The sequence below is a fragment of the Strix aluco genome, chromosome 2 (assembly GCF_031877795.1).
Source record: "Strix aluco isolate bStrAlu1 chromosome 2, bStrAlu1.hap1, whole genome shotgun sequence".
NCBI lineage: Eukaryota > Metazoa > Chordata > Aves > Strigiformes > Strigidae > Strix > Strix aluco.
In genome coordinates, this window is record NC_133932.1 from 79265886 (window position 1) to 79275475 (window position 9590).

A 9590-nucleotide genomic window follows, 5' to 3' on the forward strand; every position below is an offset into this window, starting at 1 on the left:
ATTCAGGCCTTAATTGTAAATAATATGAAAAAAAAAAATGAGATGGAAAAACCTGCCCCATAAAATTACCATCAGCAACTTCTCTTCTCCTACAGGTCTATTTAGAAATTCTTCTCTTAGAGGCTCACTTCCAACTCACACGTTTTAGGCCAATGGATCCTATATCCTTGGAATTGTGCCGTTTGACTTATCTCAAAATTCAAATATTATTAGTAAACGCAGAGTTGTGAGCAGCACCTAATTAGAATGCCTTTTAAAACCTTTTTTATATTCAAATGGCAGAGTCACTTGCCCTTCTCTCCACTGCAATACTATCACACCATCTGCTTTGTCTCTGTTTTATTTATTTATTTGCTATTGAAGCACTTTGAGGATATTTTCTGCTAGCTTCAGGTTCAATATTTATTGGCGGTACATTCTAGGTTTCTTTTCCTTTTTGCTTGTTCTGTATTTCTTTTCATGGTTTCTAGTATTTTATTTTTCATAGTACTAAAAATTATGCTCAACATTTCAAAGGACACAGGGGAATAAAACGGTGCTCTGTACCAAAACGTTGAACAATTTTATTTTCCACATTACACCAGTTAATTGAGCTAAGCTGTAAAAAGTGGCTAATGAACAACACAGGTTACAACAGCACAGCCATACAGTTGATCTTCCTATATGAACATACTGATGCCTCTGTTTAAAAAGCAACAAAACTATTGAATGTTTAATATGTTAAAGGTAAACATTAATGGTTTCAGATCTTACAAACACAATGCAAAACAGAGATTTTCAGGAGGAATTTCCACAAAGATAGGAGCCTTCAAATAAAAAGACTGAAAATTACCTCCAAGTTTCACACAAAGTTAAGTTTAACTTCTATAATGCACAGGGATTACTTGGTACATAGTTATAGACACTCTTCTCTAAAGGGTACAGCAACTGAATCTCCCCCTTCCCATTCTCCCTTTAATATTTTTCATATTGTTAAGGGCCTGAATACTAACCGCTCCCTGAAAAATAGGAAACTCCTGAGAGAAAACACAACAACTTCTGCAGATTCTTACTTTCACAATAGCTTTACCTTCCTTTTTAGCCTTGATGTTTGAGAAAATAACCTCAGGCGGGACAAACTAAACAAATCATACTTTTCCTTAATCTGAAAAAGACACTACTATTATACACCACAGCAAGAGCTGGCCAGAGACTTCTCAGCTGTAATCACTGTTATTGCAATCATAGGACTGCAGAGAATTAACAAAATAAAACCAAATCAAATTCATTTCACTTTGATGGTAAGCCATAAACAGCAGCAAACTCCAAGATAATTCAAGAGATGAGAGAGACGAACAGAAAAAAAATCCTCAACCCCCGAAAGACACCCCATCCTCTTTTCCCATATTCGTAGGAAGACCAGGGTGGCCAGGGAAATGCTCCAAGTCAGCCTGATACCTGCTGTGTTCCCAGAGCCTCTGAATGATGGGAAGCCCTGTTCCAACCAAATAGTGGTGTCACCACATCCTCTTTCCCTCTTAAAAGAGGTTGATTTTTAAGATTTATTTTCACTTATTTACTAATGCAAGGGAAACCTCCTGTATAAGTAGCATGAAAGTCTGCTCAGCATGCCCGCCTCTCTGTGCAAAACTATGTTTTAAACCCACCTCATAATGGAAAAAGGCAACTACCAAAGACATACTTGCCATTTCATATAATTTAATAGTAACCTTCCCCTCCTCTGAACTTTCAGGACAAAATCAATGCTATACAAACCTGCCAAACAGGAAGCCTAATTATTCTAACATGTGCAACCGAAGCGATAGGGAGTTTCACAGTAAAACTGATAAGGAGAGACATAAAAGACTAATGAGCAGCCTGACGGTGCTCCGTTGCTGGGCTAGCAAAGGTCCCTACAGAACACCTTTGGTATTGTTCAGTGGGGAGACAGAGGCTGGGACATGTCCAAAAATAACACTCAGAGATGGAAGAAATGAATGCACAATGTCTACAGCTCAAGTGGTTAATCCAGGCACAGAAAAAAATTATTTGAAAGAGGTAACCAACAGAAAAATGCATGATGCAGAGTAGAAAGAGCCAATTAAATGTACACAGGTTACTGAGCAGCAAGACCCTTTATGCCACATTTGCTACTTGAATAAATTGACAATGTCTTCTTGACCTATGCCTGTGGTGTAGGTGACTGAAAATAAGGGTCCATGACTAAAGAGATGGAGTCGTCAGTATTACTAGTGACCAGTGATCAAACAACTGGTCCTGCAATAACCAGGAGTGAAAGACGCAGAAAGGCCAACAGTGGCCAGCAGAAGCAGCAGCCCCGGACTGGAGAAGGAAACACCAAACAACACCAACTCTCTCCTATTACTGCTAGGTTTTCCAGTTTACCAGTAAATCATCTTTTGACCTATAAAAATGCATGCTCTTCCCTAGCAATATTTTGTACAAGACAATCCAGGTACACAAGCAGCTTGCCCCAGAGGCAGTGCTCCCATTTCCTCTGTGTATACAAACGTACTGCCAGCGCTCAGACACAGTTGTTTCAAGCAGGGATGGCTTGCTACCAATATCTCTGTTCAGAAAGTCACAGCTTCTCCTCAGACAAACCTGTCCACGTGACACATCCCCAGCTGCAGAATTTCTATAATACTTTGTGTATTATACACTAAAATACCTTGTGTATTATAGAAATAGATGCTTTGGGAAGACCTGTACCTTGGGGGATGAGTGGAAGGTTCCCTTCGGTTGCACGACTTACCCTTTCACTTCTGTGTTAACACACCCAATGAGGGAGAGAGCTTGAAATGGCAATTTAAAGAGCCTTACAAGACAGTAGAATCACACATCAAATTGGAGTATAATAGTCTCTTAATGTACTTTCATTATGGCAAATTCAGCCACCCTGCAAGTTCCAGACCATAACTTTAGCCCCCCAAGTCAGCATATTTGGAAGGAAACAGGGATTGAAATTGTCGTTAACATTACTACTCACTTGAGAAATCTTGTACCATGGGACAGCAACCTCCAGCACAGATGCCAAGGTAGCCAAAAAAATGATTTTAATGGCAAGCAGCAGAGCGCTGCAAGGCAAGGCATCACCGGTGAGGGAACCAGCAACACCATCTCAAAGACACAATCTCCCACTTTTCAGTGGGCTTTACCACTACATCCAATGTACAACCTGGGAAAGAAAACAGTCTGGAAACACCATCCTTGCCTTATACTAAAATACCACCCAACCCCCTGAGTATTTCTCATGCCTAATAACAAACATGTATTGTACAGAAATTTACTAGTGTAAACCTCAGTATCCAGATTTCATGGCTTGAGAAAGTTCTTTGCTCCATTTTATGCTGTGACACAAAGCCAGATTTTACCGTACAGATTTTACTGCGTAACATTCAAGGGCACATTACAAAAAATGGCAGTTCCCTCCGAGATCAACAGAAAACAGAACTTAGCACCTCCGTGAACTTCACCAACAAAGCTTCATTTTATTTGAGTACCAACTAACAGAGCCACCATTCTTTTTCTCTTTAAGTCCTTTTTGACAACCAAACATTAAAAATAATTTCCCCCATTTATATTTCCACACTGAAAAAAAAAATGTAGTTGCATACCCTGTTTCTCAAATCCTCCAAAAGGCGTATCATATTTTCATTTCTCATAATATTTAATCAAGTCTACTTCATTACAGACAAGGCTAAAAAGCTCATCATGCTGCAATTGATTACCAACAACATAGTGCCCACATCTGATAAAGACTGACCTAATTGTCTGATTCATGTACATTTCTGCAGGCCAAATTTACTGACATTTTGCACAAATTCAAAGCTGACTGAGCCTGATGATCTTTTGTATCTCTGTAATTAGTCTTCTGTGCCTTTGCAAGCAGACAAGCAAGTTGCCCCTTTACTCTCCCTATTTCAGTAGAACACCTGTAAACTATAAACTTCACCATCTACTCAGCACCTACCAGTCAGAAAAGTACATGCAAAAAAAAAAAAAAGTACACAAACTGCAATCTTTCAAAGTCATGAAATTAAATCTGGAAAGGCGATCTTAAGATAAACATGACAATTTCTAAAAGAAGAAACAGAAAAAGCAGGACAAGTTGGTGGACTCAAATTCAATAAACAGCATTTTTATCATACTTTTCTAAAAAAGACAATATAAAATAAGGACACTGGCATAGACAAGCATTAAGAAAAATTGGTGAAAAAAACCCCAACAAACCAGAAACCAAAATCAGTAAGTTTAGTCCCTATCACTAACATCGCAGCACAGTATGAAAAGTATAATGCGAATACATTGATTCTGCGCTAGAATGTAACCAAATTAATAACACAGAGGTTTAACAGCAGAAGACATCCACTAGAACTTCATTTATGTAGATAATCAGGTTTTGGAAACCGATCCTACAGTTGCAAAAAATGTTTCCTAATTATGAACATAAGTTTAAAAAGATGAGTCAAGTCAATTCTACTGAAGTGAAGTCTTGGATCCGGATCTCTGCTGCAGTCAGCAAGACGCATATCTGCATTTCCCCAAGCGAAGCAGAGGGGCGGGTGAGGTCAGAGCACTGACTTACACTTCAAATTCCAGTCTCGGGAAAGAGGGATGGACAGCCATTAACCATCAGAGAAGACAAACGTTGTTCTCTGCACAGTTTTGCACCTTGCAAAACCTGAGGGGTCACACTCAGCCAGAGACGTGCACGTGATTCTTTAGCCCACTAGGCAGCCCTGAAATTCCTCTGCCTGCCAGACAACTTGTCACTGCAAACACTGTGAAAACAATATGGTCCCATGGACCATCTTCCCCAGCTTGGTGCCCTAACAGATCCCAGTTTGGGAGTCACTGCACCAGTCACCCTTTTAGAAATCCATGCCCAAAAGCAAGACTTAATGCAAAGATATTTCAAACCAGAGAAACGTTTCTTTTGCATAGCTCCATCATGAAGCATACATAATCTAAAAAGCTGCCAGCACTGGCAGCCTCATATCCATCAGTGTCAAGAATTTTTATATTTTTTTAAAAAGAGCTGCTAATTTTCATCATACATGAATTTCTTAAGTGGAAGTTTGGATTTTTTCTTAAGTCAAATTAATCTAAAATCAGCAGGGAAAATTTACCTGATAGCTTTATAAATTCAGAATTCTCTAACTAAATTTTAATGCAGAAATACATCTCCTAAAGCAAGTCTTGCTATTTTCTTTTTCAAAACACCACATTTAAGTGGTGTTTCCCCTTTGGTCATTTATCATCAACAATTTTCTTTCAAAAAGTTTGGTTAGAAATAGCATGCTTTAAGATATTGATTACAAAATGACTAATGAACTGTGTCAACCTGGAGTGGGGGGGAAAAAAGAAAAAAATATTTCCAATTTGAAGTCCAGCCATTAAATAAAAATCAGGCTTTGGTATAACACATTCAATCTCTTACCTACTTTTGACATTCTGAAGTCCCATGTTACTGTGGGTTAAACATTTCGCTCACTTTCCTAGTTTATTGGCTTGTTGAAGAAAACAGAGTGCAGAAGAAAAAAAACACAATTTAACTGGCTATATACAAGATATTGCAAAAAAAATGAGCAGAGAAATACATCTTTCTAACCCCTTCCCTTGGATGATGACAGTTGGCCCTATTGCCAACGATCCCTTCCACAGCTACACTTGAACATAAGTCTGTGGGGATAAAAGAACTTACAGCGTGTTTGGGCTGACATAGCAATGTCTAAGCTTTGAAAAATAGCCATTGTAATTCAGCGCATTACGTATAACCCCTCATCTTTGTGAGTTACAAAGGAAAAAGACTCTACCCAATCCTTGAGCAAAACCACACCTAAGAGAATGAAGCTCTGAATTAGAAAGCAAATCCATTAAGCGGGATCCCCCAAGCCACCAGGTTGTTACACTTTGCTCAGCACCGGACACTGCTGATAGCAGGGAAGGCCAGGGCAACGGGGGACGACGAGCTCTCACCTGGCCTCATGAACCGGGCTGGTCCTTACGCACGCAGAGTTTACCAGTCAGGTGCACGTCGGGGTAACTACAAGCCCCAGGAGGCAACGCGGCGGGCAGAGCGCACGCAGCTCCCAGCCTGTCGTGCCAGCCAGCACAGAGTTTCGAGACCCCGGCAGGTCGGACACGTGAGGCATAGCTAAGAGGATTTTGTACTTTCTTGGTACACCGGACCATTTCTAAAACACTCTTATCCACTACTTAGCTAGATACCGCAATTCTCGCATAAACATCCCTAAGTACGGGAAGGGGATATCTTAATTCAAGAGAACATTTGGGGCTATTCTTAACTGGACTCCTTCAGAATTTTATTTTTGTTGGCTCGATTCCAACATCAGCTGCTTGCTGTAAATACATATTGGAAGCAATACAAGGAGCAAGAGTCAAAGTATCTGAGAGAGACAAATAATAAAACAGCTGAGCAATACTGCTCCTTTAGAGCAATCATCTTCCCACTCTCCAGGGACAAATCTCTTTGAAGGAACCCTGGTAAGAAGGCTGTGACCGAAAAAAAAAAGATATGCTACGCATTTCATTTATTTCATGCCAGCAATCAAGCAAATCCAGCAACTTCAAAAAAAAAACCAAACTCCACAGAGTTTGCGTCTGCTTTAAAAAAAGAAAAAAAAAAAAAGGCAAAGCAGCCAAATCACAAAAGATAAGGCCTACTACACATGAGCTCCCACTCTGAAAATAAACTGTTTACTCAAAACTTTCCCCAGCGGTTCACGCCTGCCCGAGGCCGGCCATACCGAAGAGCGGGAAACACTCGGGTTTGGAAGCGACGAACTTTCCAGCCCGGGCCCGGGCGCGGCCACGGCCGAGGCGTCGAGGGAACCAGGCCGAGGCCACCCCGGCGCACCCCTGGGTGCGAAGGCGGAGGGAGCACCGGGCGGCGGCGGCCGTTACAGCCACTCGGGGAGCCCGGGGCGGCGCTGGCCGGGGGCGAGCGGGGAGCCCAGCCCACGCCCACCGCCGCCGGGGCCTGGGCCGGGCCGCCCCGTCCCCCCCGAGCCGCCCCGGGGCCGAGGCGCGGGAGGCCGGCGCGCTGCCCTCGCACACCCCCCCCGGGGCGGCACCTCCCCGCTGGCTGCCGGCCTAGGAGAAACCTTTCCTCGGGCCGGCGCGGACTCCCGTCCCTCCAACTCCGCCCGTCACCGAGCGTCCCCTCAGGGCTCCCGCCCCGCCGCAGGGCAACCGCCCCGGGGGACGCCCTCGCCGCCGGGGCCGGGTCCCAGCCCAGAGTTGGGGGGGGCGAAACAAAAGGCACCAAGTTGCGCGGCCGCCCCCCGCCGCCGCCCGGACTGCGCCCGGCCGCGGTGGCCTGAGGGAAGGGAGGAGGGAGGGCGGTCAGGGAGCCGCTCGGCGCGGAGCCTCCCCGCGGATTACCCGCGGTAATAGGATTAAGCGGGGTTGAGCGGCGCCCGCGGGGGGCCCGCCGGGCAGCGCGGCCCCGCGGCTGTCACCGCCCCGGGAGGGGGCGGCGGTGCCGGCGCTCCCGGCCGCCGGCTCCCCCACGCCCCCGCCGCCTGCCCCGCCGAGCCCTGGCCGCGGTGCCACCCGCCGCCGCTCCCGCCCGGCCCCATTGTTCGCCGTGCCGCCCTTACCGTGCGCGGGGCTGGGGCTGCGCGGGCTCCCGCGGGCTCTCCTCGCTGCGGCTGGTGCAGGGGCAGTCGCGCTTGGCCGCCGGAGGTCCGAGCCATTAAAAGCTCCGCGGGGAGGAGAAGGAGAAGGCGGCGGCAGGAGTGGCGGTGGGGGGAGGAGGAGGAGGAGGACAGCGGGGGGCTCGCAGGAGCAGGGTCGCCATGTCCAGCCTTGCAGCGGGGGGAGCCCACCGGGCCGGGCGCTGAGGAGGACGGGGGCAGGCGGCGACGGGGGGGGGGGGGGGAGAGGGGGGTCCCGCTGCCGCCTGCAGACCGGGGGAGCGGGAACTGGACGCCGCTCGCCGCGCTGCCGCGGCTGCACCTCCCCTAACCCTGCCCCCTCCCGGAGGGGGAGCCGCCGGCGGGAGGAGGCGGCCGAGAGCCCCCTCCAGCGTTCACAGGCGGCGGCAGCGGCTCGCCATGGCCGCTCGGCTCGGCGCGGCCGGCGGCGGAGGGGAGCGGGGTGCCCGCCTCGGCGGAGCCGCCCGGCCGCAGGTACCCGGCAGCCCGTCGGGGGGAGGGGAGGAGGGGCAGCGACCACCGCCCTGCGCCGCTGCGGTGCCGGGGGGGGGGGGGGGGGCTCCAGGCACCCGCCCTCCTCCTCCTCCTCCCGGGCACCAGAAGGGGCGAGCAGCGCCCAGGTGGCCGCGGCGGAAGGGAAGGGTTAAGCCCGGCTGCAGCCTCGCAGCTGGGGGAGCGGAGGGCGGCTCCGAGTAGGGATGGCGGGGCCTCCCGTCCCGCCTTCGAGCGGCTGCCCCGGGGCGAGGCAGCGCGGAGGCCCTGCGCGGTCACTGCCCCTCTCTGTGGATTTCGGGGACCGTCCGACGTAGGTGCCCTGATGGGCAGGGGCACCCCGCTTGAGGGCTGTCCCCTGCTGCCCTTGGAGACGGAGCTGGTTCCCTGGCCGGCAGCGGGGAGGCTGTGAAACTAGGTGGCTCGGTCGGGAGGAACCAGAGCATTGCCTCAGGGGGTCTGGGCAAACCCATTAATACCCCAGCTTTTCTGCTTTAGGGGGAGGCTCCAGGAATTAACGGCGAACAGATCAATGCTTGATTTACGAAGAGGTAGCCCTCCACGCTCAAGTGCTTGCCTGAGAAGCCAAAGGACTAGCTGTATGGATAGCGTATTCACATTTACAATTACTAGTTCGTAACCTATATTTTCTTCCTAGTTAGACAACCACAGATAACAGCACTGTAAAATTTAACAAGTAGTAGCAATCTGAGCTTCAAGGGCATACTCTCCAGTATGTAAGTAGAAAGGAGACCACCAGGCAAGGGCTGGGGCTGTGCCTTTTCCAGAGACCCTGTACATTGCCTCAGAGAAGATTTGGAGCTAGAGCAAAAAGGCTGTCACAGCTAGGACCAGCATAGCTGCCTGCATACAGCAGCACTTAAAACACCACTGTCCATTTGCATAACTGAAGTGTTGGGGTGTGCATCTCTTCGAGTCTTTTCCAGTCTTTTTTCAGGAAGAAGACTGGGTGGTGCACACAAATGAGTGACGCAGGGGAGACACTTCAGATCTTTGAAGTTCTCTCAGTGACCCAGGAGGGAGCAGTAAACTAAGTGTGTATTTATAAAGTAACCCTTCTGAGCACTTAGCATTTAAATACAATTTAAGGAGTCCAATTACTATCTCCAGTTTTTAATCACTGGAGAAAAGAGAAATTACGTGTGAACGCTATAAATATTTTTTTTTTGTCTAAGCCTTGGCCTTGCTTAATCCCCAAAAGACAAATTCCTCTGCTGTCAACAGCAGTGCCTCTGTGCACAAACACCTCACTACAATTACCTCAATGCATATGCCAACCAACCTTGTGAGATCATTTCTTTGGTCAGCCCTGAAACCTTAATATACATTACTGACTGAAAGGCTGCAAATTGCCTTTAGCTGTCAATACTTGGTAAGATAGTAATTATGGTC

At 47.7% G+C, this 9590-nt stretch overlaps 1 protein-coding gene across 6 annotated transcripts in view; it reads right to left on the reverse strand.

The window, feature by feature from the left end:
- Window positions 1-7929, reverse strand: part of FARP1 (FERM, ARH/RhoGEF and pleckstrin domain protein 1) — a 210992-nt gene extending 203063 nt beyond the window's left edge. For 3 of the 6 annotated variants that reach the window (XM_074815420.1, XM_074815419.1, XM_074815418.1), the window contains exon 1: window positions 7629-7925. The gene's annotated coding sequence lies outside the window, so the exon portion shown is untranslated. Of the gene's footprint in view, window positions 1-7628 lie in introns of all 6 variants that reach the window. The other 3 variants (XM_074815422.1, XM_074815421.1, XM_074815416.1) reach the window with 3 other exon arrangements.
- Window positions 7930-9590: the final 1661 nt, after the last annotated feature.